Genomic DNA, 12,185 nt, shown 5'->3' with positions numbered 1-12,185 from the left:
ATGACACAATCTGTAGTCATGTGTGGAGCAGTCTAAAGAGAGCCAGACATGGCATGAGCTGAATGGGGTGTCTGGCCTGCACAAATAGGCCAGTGGCCAAAAGCCGCACTGTAATTCCTCTAGCTGCTCTCTAGCCAGATCGAGCTGCAATGGATCCAGTCCTGCTCTAGAGTTCTCACCATTATTTATGCGTTTCACAGTCAGCTGCAGATATGAATGTCTTTTCATTTCCATTCTTGAGGTTGGGGCTTTACCAAGGCAATTCAGGTTACAAGTCATTCTCTTGGGTGCGATGGATAAATTCCACGTGGGTTTGGAAACCGCAAAACTCTCTGGTTACTTGCCCAAGCAAACAGCCACTAGACCATTTCATAGCACCAGTCAGAGTTAAATGAACATAAATGGGCTCATATGTTGAGCTGTGTTTGGATAGCACTGCACAGTACTGTAGATCTGAATAAAAACTGCTGGGGCCGCATAACTGCCAGAAGGAAACAAATATCTGTTAAAGCTCATGCCTTATTCGCTTGAAAAATGAAAATGAATAATCAGTGTGTCAGCATACAACTACAGTTGTCAGGCATCTCACGTTCAATTGAAATTTTCATTAAGCTCATGTTTAAATGAGTTCAGACACTGTATCCACAAAATTCCCAAGGCTGAATGGATCTAACATTTGCCATATAAATGTATTTATTTAGCTCAACTAATACAGTATGTATCAATAACATCAAAGCCATTGGTTTAATCTACAGTCAATGAAAAGAACTGGTAATTTATTTATTTATTTATTTTATATAGCGCTTTTACAATGTAGATTGTGTCAAAGCAGCTTCACATAAAAGATCATAGTAAATTAGAACAGTGTAGTTCAGTATTTAGTGTTTAAGTTTAGTTCAGCTCAGTTCAGTGTGGTTTAATAATCACTACTTATTTTGTAAAAAAGCATATGCCAATGCACAGATTTATTGCAAGTATTACGAAAAACAGTTGGTTTTACATTTGTGAAAGCTAATTTAAAACAAAAGAATCTAGATCAATGAAAATCTCTCGAATGGTGCTCAACAACCCATGATGACGATTTAGTTTTTGTATTTTCTGAGCCCATGGGCCAGATGGACTCATTGATGAGCGTTAAAAGTACTACCAGTATTTATTGAACATGAACAAAGAAAAATATTGATATTGAATAGTTGTGAAAGCTGTGGAAAGTATTTTGAATACTAAACTTAACGCCTTGAGGTTTATTCACACCTGCCTTGTTTGGTTTGAAATATGTATAATACCCTAACCCTACATTTTAAAGGGCCATGAAACCCCCTCGTTTCAGCAGGGTGTTTTCACACCTCTACTTTGGAAAAAGTCAGAAAAGTGGGCGTGTCCAGCTCTGTTTAGGGGGGAGTGTCGGAGGAACTAAAGTGGGAGGGTGTGGGAGTGTCTATTTGGGCACGCGCGAGTTTCAGTCAAAATACTCACACACAGGAGAAAGAGATGGTATTTAACCTACATGGACATCTGTAGTGGAATTATTTGCCAAATTATTAAATGGTGGACTTTAACTGCAGTTTGGCTCTTTCATTCAAAGAATTCATTCATGCCCCTCGCAACAAACGAGATATTTGATTCGAGGAACTGCTCTAAGCGTGTATTTTTCATGCAATGTTTGATACCGCACGGCGAATGAGAGAAAAAAAAAACCTCAGCATTTTCCGGAAACTTAGATGCACACGGCAGGTAGCGTCAGAAAGCCGCGTGTGTTATTCCGGTCACAAAATGCGGTTAAAAACCCTACACGAGGTTAAAGTTTGGTTGTGGTCCTAACATGTTACGGTGCAATAGTTAACTTAGTTCGATACGAACAAACTGAATAAACAAAGAGCACTGGTCGCTCACTTACCAAATCTGTAGAAACAGGACAATCACCAGCAACTAGAGCCGAGTCTTTATGAAGAGAAGACTACAAGCGATTCCAGATCTCAGTGTTTGCAGATGAGAACAGCTCTCAGGTAAACAATAATCCTCCTTAGACACGTAAGTTATTGTTGTCGAGCGTCGCGTACACTGTTAATCCACACGTGAGTCTGAGCTCTCACAGAGAGAAAAAGAAAACGAAACTTAACTGCAGCAAACTATAAAAGCAACACTTCACGCTTGTTTTGCCAACACAACATGGCGTCTATGTCGTGTAAACACAGTAATGAATATTAATGAAGTTGCACAATAGAGCGCGCTGATTGGTTTGAACCAAGCCTTACTCATGCATTAATGCAACGCACTGTAAGACGTAATAAGACTCACTCTGGCACAGACGCCCAGTCTGCAGGCTGGAATACAGGCTATTATGTCATGACCGTGACGCAGCTTCAAAAATTCGTTTCAAACAGGAAGTACGAATTTGCTTGAAATAACGCAAAAACAACCAATTTACACTTTTTAGTGAAATATAGGTGTCTTAATAGTGTTTTTAGCAGTGTGGGACACATATACGACTGTCAACAGCTCAAAAAATGTGTTTTGGTGTTTCGTGACCCTTTAAATAAAAAAAACCTGTGTGAGCAAAAGTCTAGATAAGTAACAGTCAGATCTCTGGACAGTACAGCTGATGGTTACACGGTAGATGGCACGCTCTGGAAGCACAAGCATTTCTGTCCAACAAATAACTGAGTTTAGCACACGTGTGGTTTTGTTTACAATTTATGGTTCACTTTCAAAAACGACAGCGTGAAAGCAAACCACACCAAAAAAAATTTTAAAAATCAACATTGTTTGTGAAGTGAACTAACAGACTTTATTGGTGTGAAGACACTTTTAAGGTTGCGCTAGAAGATATTTTTGACACATTTAAATTTATTTTGAATGCCAGAGGAACATATAAACACACTGTTTGCCAGTTATTTTTAGTTTGGTTCAGAAATGAAAAGATGAACAAACAACTAGGATGAGTCACGTAATACCAGGTCCACCAAACTTCTTTTAATACCTCAATTTTTGGGCTATAGTCCTGTCGGAATTTTGAATAGCCTAGGTTTAGCCCCCAAACGCATGACCAGATATCCAATTTCCCAGGACAGTCTAATATTTCAGCTGTATTTTATTGTCCCACAATAACAACCTAACTAGCGTTCTTGTTATCTTAGCTCGATAAACGGCTGCCTTCCCTGTGTATTCTGTTTGTTGGCGTATTAGCCCAGTGATTAGTGTACCGACATATGGTATGGCAGCGCTCTGGGTGCCCTGAGTTAAAATCCCATCTCATGGACCTTTCTCGATCCTACACCTCTCTCCCACTTCACTTCCTGTCAACCTACTGTCAGATCAAATAAAGACAAAAATGGCAAAATTAAATCTTAAAAAAAACAACCTAATAAAAGGTAACCAAGCTTTCTATAGAACAAAATTACTATCCATTCACATTCTTTATCAATTAACTAACAGTAAGAGAAGCCGGGATATGTGGAATCATGCTGAATGACAAACAAAACTGATGCACTCTCTCCCAGTATTCTACTTCATACAGTGTTGGGTCTGCTCTATCTAAACCTGACTTGTCAAAAACAATTGTCAAAATATCCATCATGTGGACTATCTAACATAGATGAAGCTTACTGCAAAAAGGCGTAGGAGTTGGACACATGGGAGCTGTCCAGTTCTGAAGTCTTTCACCTTTGCATGTAAAAGGTTTATGACATTGTCCTGTGGTCACTTTTATTAAGCTTGTCAATTTTGTGAAAATACTTTGGCAAATAAATAAAAAAACACTACACTTTTGTTCCATATGTGTACCATAGCTGCTTTTATTATTTTATTAAAAAACACATTTTTATGCAGTAGACTAACTCTGACATCATGAATATTGATTATTTTCTAACACAAATTTATCTAGCCCCCTTTACCCTAGTAGAGAGCAAAACAATTGTTTTGTGGTTGGTCATATTATATCACCCACACCTCTTAAGCATGAGCTCTGCTTATTTGACACTATGATAATTAGCAGTGCACTTATTGCATTGGTCAATATGTAAAGATATCATCATGTAAATCATCAAAAATTTCCATACAACTGTTTTGGAATTGTATTCTACAACAAATTTGCTCTGTTTAGTAAATCTGGCCCTAAGTGTATCAACTTCTTTCTATTTTTTTTAATTGGCAATGGCTGCAAAATTTGACAGGAATGTTCGTTTATTCGTTCGTTCGTTCATTCATTCATTCTCCTTCAGCTTAGTCCCTTTATTTGTCAAGGGTTGCCACAGCGGAATAAACCGAAAACTTATCCAGCATGTTTTACACAGCGGATGCCCTTCCAGCTGCAACCCAGTAATGGGAAACACACATACACACTCATTCACACACATAGGGCCCAATCATACACCTAGCGCATTAAGGTACAAGATGTGATTTCATGATGTGTTGCTAGTTTCAGACCAACAAGCCTAAATTTTCCTGTTTTCCGTCATGTTGTTTAAATAGCAAATCCATTTGCTCCCCTTTGTAGACTCATGGGTATTCTGGTCTGGAAAGAAGTGTGTTAAGGTGCATTGTTGGCTCGTTGCTATTTTGAGGAACTAAAATAGACTGCTCAATATACCTGCTGAAGGCAGGTCTAAAGTCCAGAGCAGAGCGCGTCAGTTATGCGCCTCACTTAAACATTGCTTAAAAAACGCAGGATGTAGAGTAATACACAAATGTCTGTACAAATGAAAAGGAATTAAGATGTTAAAAAAATTATTATTTTCTATAAAAAATTTCCTTAAAAAACAGTACCTGCATGCCTTCTTCACCACGGAGGCTGTTTTCAGTTTATTCACGACAACTTGCTTTTGTATAAATCTTCAACACCCTTTCCTTATCCACGAAAGAGAGAAAGTGAAAGTAAAGGCAGAATAGAAAAGGCTCATTTTCCTCTTGCTGCAGATGCTGTTTTGATGGCAGTTTTTCTATTTACAAAGTCCGCCAAGTAAATAGCAAATGCGCTATGACCCGATGCAACTGACTCCAAAAGGGAATGGGAGATGAGACTCCGATTGGTTTATTCTCAAAACACACGTATAACTCATTAAGAGAATAAGCTCAACCCTGTTAGACCATGCACCGCGGATCAGAACGTATTTTCTTAAAATAGCAAAAGTGGATTCGGAGACGCCCTCAATGCTTTTGCATCCTGCGCTTCAGACTTTGCACCTAGACTGTTATAATAGACCCCATACACTACGGTCAATTTAGTTCATCTAATTTACCTATAGCGCATGTCTTTGAACTGTAGGGGAAACATGAGCACCCGGAGAAAACCCACGACAACACAGGGAGAACATGCAAACTCCACACAGAAATGCCAACTAGTCCAGCCGGGACTCAGTGACCTTCTTGCTGTAAGGCGACAGTGCTAACCACTGAGCCACTGTGTCGCCTGTACTGTTTCTTCGGTGTCATAATGATTCCAGAGTATGAGTGTTCCACGTTACTGTGGTTAGACAGCATTTCACAACTGTTACATTAGACAGAAAGCCCCAAATGAAAAACATCATCGGTGCCTCACCTTGGGCATATAAGAGTGCGCTCAGATATCAGAAAAAGCCAATTACTCTGGGTGACAAGTTTCCCCCTGAAGATATCAGTCAGCTGTGGAGAACACACTTGAAAGAAATGTCTAGATATCGCCAAATGCACTTACCATGAAATTGAGCTGGTCTCACTTGTTTTTTCAATGTCTAAAGAGCCTGCAGTTATGTGCTTGGCAAGGCAAAAGGCTTTCAAAGAGGCCCCATAAAATATCGCTTACAGACAATATCTAATGCTTTGGACGCATTTAAAAAGAAACAAATACCTCGTACTTGGAGGTGGGTCACAGACTGGAAAAGTACGATCTTTAGAGAACAAATTTGGAAGAATGAGATCAGCTGAGCCAGTGGAATTATAAATGCACAGGTTCAAAAAGTAACCCCCCACCCCCCTTTATGAGCTGCATGTAAAGAATGGTAAGGTGAACATGGAAAATCAACTCTTAAGTAAGAATTTTATGTAATGCTATACTCTACACTATCTGTGGGGAAGTGTAAGTACGTCACTAGCATCCACTTCTACATAAACATGCTTTATCAGCAGTTTTGCTGTCTTAAGATGTCAGAATACATCTTTTTGTCATGGTCTTCTCCTTGCAATAAATATGTTTGTATAAAACTTGTAGTAACGGTGCTTATAAGTGCGACTAAATTTTGGCTGATGCGCCTAAATTTTTAAAGTTAGGAGCACCGGTGCTACCAAGCAAAAAGATTCATTTCGATCCCTGATAAGGGTAACACACTAAGCCTTCACTTTATATTGTTACCAAATCTACGTATTAAAAGTGTTTGTGCAATTAGAATAGTTTTAAATAATTAATGTGACAGCAAAAAAAAAAAGTGAGTCAGAGTCATGAAACCCCCCTCGTTTGCTTTAAGTCTACCTTAGCCAGCATAAATTTTATGTAAAGAATTGTAATGTTGTGTATGTGTAACGAGGAGACTGACATGGAGGGATCCATTATGCAGTATTTATTAGTCACATTTTCACTCAAACATTCAATACACACGAAGGTGCGAACACACAACAACAATAGCAATAAGGGTCTCAAGGCTGGCGGCTGACAGACACAGAGTGATTTACCAGGCATGGGTTAGAGGCAGGCGGCGTGATTCAGAGTCCGTGTATCAGGCTTGAGTTAAGGGCAGGCAGCGAGTATCAGAGTCCGTGTATCAGGCTTGGGTCTTGGGCAGGCAGAAGGCAAAGCAGAGTCAGAAACGGGCTGGAGTAATTCACAGGAGATCGGGCAGGATATAACGCTCAGTAATGCTGGCTAGGGCTGCTGGCCAGCGAGGGGAATGACTGGGACAGAGTCGGTGACAGTTTGTTTTTATTATATTTCCATTTTGTCAATTTTAAGGCTCCTGTGGACAGGTGTTAAGAATTAAACACTTAAACAAATGCATTTGGTTGTCCAGTGTAATTGTGATGTCCATGTCAAATAAATAAATAAATAGAATTTCTTTTTAAAAAATGCTTCGAGATGGGTGTGGAGCGCTGCGAGCAGTGGGAAGGGTGGGCCTGGCCGGGAGTGCAGGGGAAAAAGAGGGGAGTGAACAAGTCAGATGTCAGTTGGCTCACAAAATGAGACACAAACCGTGAGGAGACCCATGATTTTATAGTTGACAAATTTAAAATGCAAAGAAATAAACAGTAAGTAATTTAATGTCCTGCTACATTTGTCATTCGTAATTTCATATACACATAACCACAATTTGTTATATCATCATAAAGATAATCGTGTTCTCTCTACCTCAATCCCGAGTCTGAATGCAGACACAGTGGATAGCAGTGCAGCTGGTCTCTTGCCCTGTCTATTCCATTAACCCTGCTGGTAATAGGCAAACACAGCAGCACAGAAATGGACGAGGTGTCTCAATAGTAACAAACTCAACTGATAAAAAACAAAATCCACCATTCTCCAATTTTTGTACAGCTCTTTCAATGCTTGCTGCAAACTAGGGCTGCTCAATTATAGGAAAAATCATAATCACAATTATTCAAAACGATTATCTGTTGAAGTCAAAAATATTCTTCCTCCTGTAATTTTTATTTATTTATAAATATTAAAAAAATAATGTTTAACAGGAATTTTCACAGTATTTCCTATAATATTTATTTTTCTGGAAAAAGATGTATTTCTTTAATTTCGGCTAGAATAAAAGCAGGTTTAAATATTATGAAACCTATTTTAATAGCTCAATATTATTAGCCCCCTTAAGCAATACATATTTTTGATTGTCTGTAGAAAAAACTACTGTTATATAATGGTTTGCCTAATTACACTAATAAAGCCTTTAAATGTCACTTTAAGCTGAATACTAGTATCTTTAAAAATACCTAGTAAAATATAATGTAATGTAATTATAGCAAAGATAAAATAAGTCAGTTATTAGAAATAAGTTATCAAAACAATTGTTTAAAAATGGGTTGAAAAAATCTTTCCATTAAACCAAAATTGGGGGGAAAAGGGTCACTAATAATACAAGAGGGCTAATAATTCTGACTTTAACTGTATATATACAGTTATTTTCCTCCCTGTAAGTAAGGAAAGGGAAATAAATACAATAGACTAAAATATGAAACAAACTGTGCTTTAAGCATCTTCACTGTAAGAAAAAAAATCAGCTACAAAAGTCCTTTAGTCAAGAGCAGTGAGGGATTTTTTCCATTTGTTATTTGATTATGATAAAAACAGTCAGTAGTAGGAAAATTGTGCGCTGTTACTTTAAAAATAGTGCGGCTCTGATATAGTTTCTCTTTCACATGTCTTTTGATTCTGAACATGTTTGTTTATTACACAAATTAGGGTTAATATGAATAATTACTAAACACTGCCCTCTGACACAAATGTGCACGTACTTGACCATTAAAGCGTTTGCATTAAGATGGTGTTACATGTGTTTGTGCTCTGCTTATCTCCAAGCTAATCGCGCACACACACAACAGCAGGCGCTCTTTCGTGCGTTTAAAAACATGAATGATTCGAATGTACATCAATAAATGATTCACATCTTGTGCTGCAAACGTTACATTACAGTACATGCTTTTAGTAATTTTCATGCGGAACTGAGCTTAGCAGAGCAACAAATTTGTACAACTGGAAAGGGACAGAATATCTCGATCTTTTTATAATCGTTAGAAGCCAAAAATCTCAATCGAAACCGGATTTTCGAATAATTGCACAGCCCTACTGCAAACCAACAGCTTTGATGTATTTGCCTTGACAGAATCGCAGAGAAAAACATGCAACAAACCCATGCGACCCGTGCTCGGATGTGGTCTCACCCAGTCATTGGGTCTCAGTTTGGCAGGTCTGCCTTGTCTATAGAAAGCATGAGCTCTCATAAATAATTAAGAAGCAGGGTCTTCTCATAGGATAAGCAAATTAGCTGACAAAAGCTCAACATTATCCAGTTTTCCCTACAATTAAAGCTGACAAGTGCTAATGGTGTCATAACTGATCCTCAACACAAACAAGTCTGTTAAAATGTCAAAATCGTACTAATCGGAGATTATATTGCTCTTATGTTGGTTGGAAGACTACTATTTGGTCAGCGGTTAATTTTTTTGAAATAGCATCTTTTTTTTTTAAAAATCAGATAAATAAAAAGTTTCAATTTTATGTTACATAAAGCCAGAATGTGTTTAGTGTGTGTACAATTCTCACTGTACATCTGTTGCCATAGTCATGTGACCAGTGATGCAATTTATGTATTTTGTGTGGTCTGTGGGATGGTAAAGTGTCTTTTAAATGACACTTTGGAATCCACGTTGGATATGGCAGGTCATCTTGGTATTATAGGTAACGCTGAACATTTTTGATAACCACTCATTAAAAAGAACAAGGCACATACTGTAAGCAATGAACTGTTTGTGGGCGGCTAGTAAAGAAGACAGGTTCATAATGTAAAATACTGTGTGCAACTGTTTAGTAAATTCGGCTCAGAGAGTGACTGCTTAGGTAGGTCCCAAAATCCCAGTGAGGAGCAAAAACAGCCCTTGCCAAGATCAATAGGCCTGAAGATTCACTGGAACATCGCCAAGGTCTTGCCGGGCAACAAATGAAGACTTTAAGCAGCGCTGTGGCGTGCTGGCTGGAGATTTACTGTTTAGTGCTGTTCAGAAGGGAGAGCAGCTCCCCAAAAAACGCAGCCCTGTGAAAGAGTTCAAAGCAGACCGATTCTTCCCTCACTCTCTTCTAAAAGCCAACTGACCAGTGCCAGATCAGAGCCATCCTCCAGAGAATCATAAATCCAGACGGCACAGGGACACTTACCGTGGTCCTTTCCAAGGCTTCAGAACAATGCTATTGCACTTAAGGCCTAGGGACTTTGATAATGTACTTTCCATATAAGCAGTGACTACAAATGCATATAAAAGATGTCTTAGATAAATTCCCATTTGATCAGAGAAGAGCTTGACCTTTCTTCTTTATTTTTACAACCCCTAATGTTTGTAGTTTTTTCTTTATTTTACCTGACTGACTGACTGACTGACTGAATAATTACCAAAATTGGTTTACTGAACTAATTAGAGATTACCATAATGTGGAAACAAATGAAAAAAAAAGTATAAAAATTACAAAATTGTGTCATAATTTTCCATGTTTAGATGTTGCAGATTTTGACAGTACAAATTGTTTTTGAACATCTAAGTGGAACTTTAAATGGACATGCCTGTAAATGTCACTACATCCATGAAACTACCAAAAGGCAGTGTATACCTCTAGACACACACTTCAGCATCAGCCTGTGAGCTGTTGTAACCCGGCTAAACAGTTATAGTGAAATAATGCAGTGCAAACATGCTCTGTGTATATAAGGGGAAACCCTCTTTGACCGGATTAGTAAATAATTGGCAGGGTCAATGACTGGGCCTCAACCCCTGTGCTTGTGGCAACCCCAGCACCATTTAAGAGGAAGCAGAGGCTCTAACATTGCTTGTCTGGACTTAATACAGATTTACAGTAACTCAATTCATTATGAGCTAAGAAAAGCCCACCAACCAATAGCTAACACCTGGGCAGTACGGTTTTAAATGGGTGCACTGGCTGCCCCTATGAACCATAACATTTACAATCCATCTGTGTGCACCAGTCCCGATTGAGTGCTTTCTACCTTGGCGGTTGGAGGAGGTCTGGGTGGTGGCATGGCAGACCACACAATAGGGCTCAGGGGGCTGTGAAAAGAGGTAAAACACCTCCCCTATTCCCTTTTCTGGCCCACCACTCTTTACTTTCCCAGCTCTGACAGGTGAACCACAGGAGAATAGCGCAACAGAGCACCTCTCAACACACACAGCATGTAGAGATTCAAAGAGACCCTCTCAAGATGATTTAAAACACGCTTGGAGATGGAGCCCCCTTTCCTGTACCTATAGTGTCCTGGGACCTCAATCTGAAATTTGCACTTACATGCAGTTTCCCCCCACCCCTCTTTTCTTGTGTGCCCTCACCTCACTGTAGTCTTGACAACAGCTTAAGCATGACAGAGTCAAGAATGGGGACATTAGGAGGGGGTATGGGGCGGCTGTTTTAAAAACATGTAAATTGAAAACAGTGAGAAAACACATGGATTTTGATGAAGAACAAAATAAGAGTCCAAAAAACAAGAAAGTAACAAAGCGATTTGACTGGGGAGTTTATATATTATCAAGTCCTGTAAGACAGATATAGCCACATACTGCAGTACAGAAGTGTCATAACATCAAATTACTTTCCAGAATATATTAATCACTTCACTTACACTAAACCTTCAAGCCAGATTGAAGCATTTAATCATGTTGATTTTGTAAACAGATGTGCTTGATTTCCTTTAAGATTTTGCTACATCTGTGCATTACTCAAAAAGTTGCAGGGACAGGTGGATTCAATGAAAGATATGCAATTCCCAACACGCTCCACATCCAGTAATAGCACTATACAAGGATTGTGCACACTATTCAAATGTACGATTCCAATGGAATGTAACAATCAGGATGCATACTTGAACTTCACATTTGAGAAATTCAGAAATTCAGACAGAACAACAGATAAAATCATGGAAAGACATACTAGACCAGGGATTCTCTAACTTGGTACCTGGAGATCCGGTGACCTGCAGATTTTAGCACCAACTTGCCTCAACACACTTGCAAAGATATTTCTAGAAAGCCTAGTAAGAGCTAATTAGCTGGACCAGGTGTGTATGATTGGGGTTGGAATTAAAATCTGCAGGACCCCCAGGACTGAGGACTTAATCCAGCATTTTTACGATTCTGTCAATCATATTTTCAAGTTCAGGAGAGAGGAAAAGGCGGCTGCACGAGTCTTTTCATTGTTTCACACACGTTGCTCAGTGACATTGACACCTCCAAATGATGTTAAATGAGTCACATACTGTATTTATAAGGTATAATTCACCTAAAAATTTCATTTTTGTCTTAACATGATGTTTTCGCGATCTGGAAATCACACGTGACATGAGCTGCTGACCGTAAGCTGTTATCACAGAGAGGGCGCACGCGCGTGCTCTACTTAATGATAGATGCGCGAGTCTACTTTAGTGAACAGAAGCTGCATATGTTGTGAGTAACAGGTAATACAGTTGCAAATAATATTCAGTTTGTGGCACAGAGTGATCGTT

General features: G+C 38.9%; 1 protein-coding gene across 6 annotated transcripts in view; it reads right to left on the bottom strand.

Annotated features, from left to right (window-relative positions):
* arl15a (ARF like GTPase 15a) overlaps window positions 1-12,185 on the bottom strand; it is a 161,754-nt gene that overhangs the window by 11,794 nt on the left and 137,775 nt on the right.

Source organism: Danio rerio, chromosome 5 (assembly GCF_052040795.2).
Source record: "Danio rerio strain M-AB ecotype USA chromosome 5, GRCz13ab, whole genome shotgun sequence".
NCBI lineage: Eukaryota > Metazoa > Chordata > Actinopteri > Cypriniformes > Danionidae > Danio > Danio rerio.
This window is presented reverse-complemented; position numbering and strand designations above follow the sequence as displayed.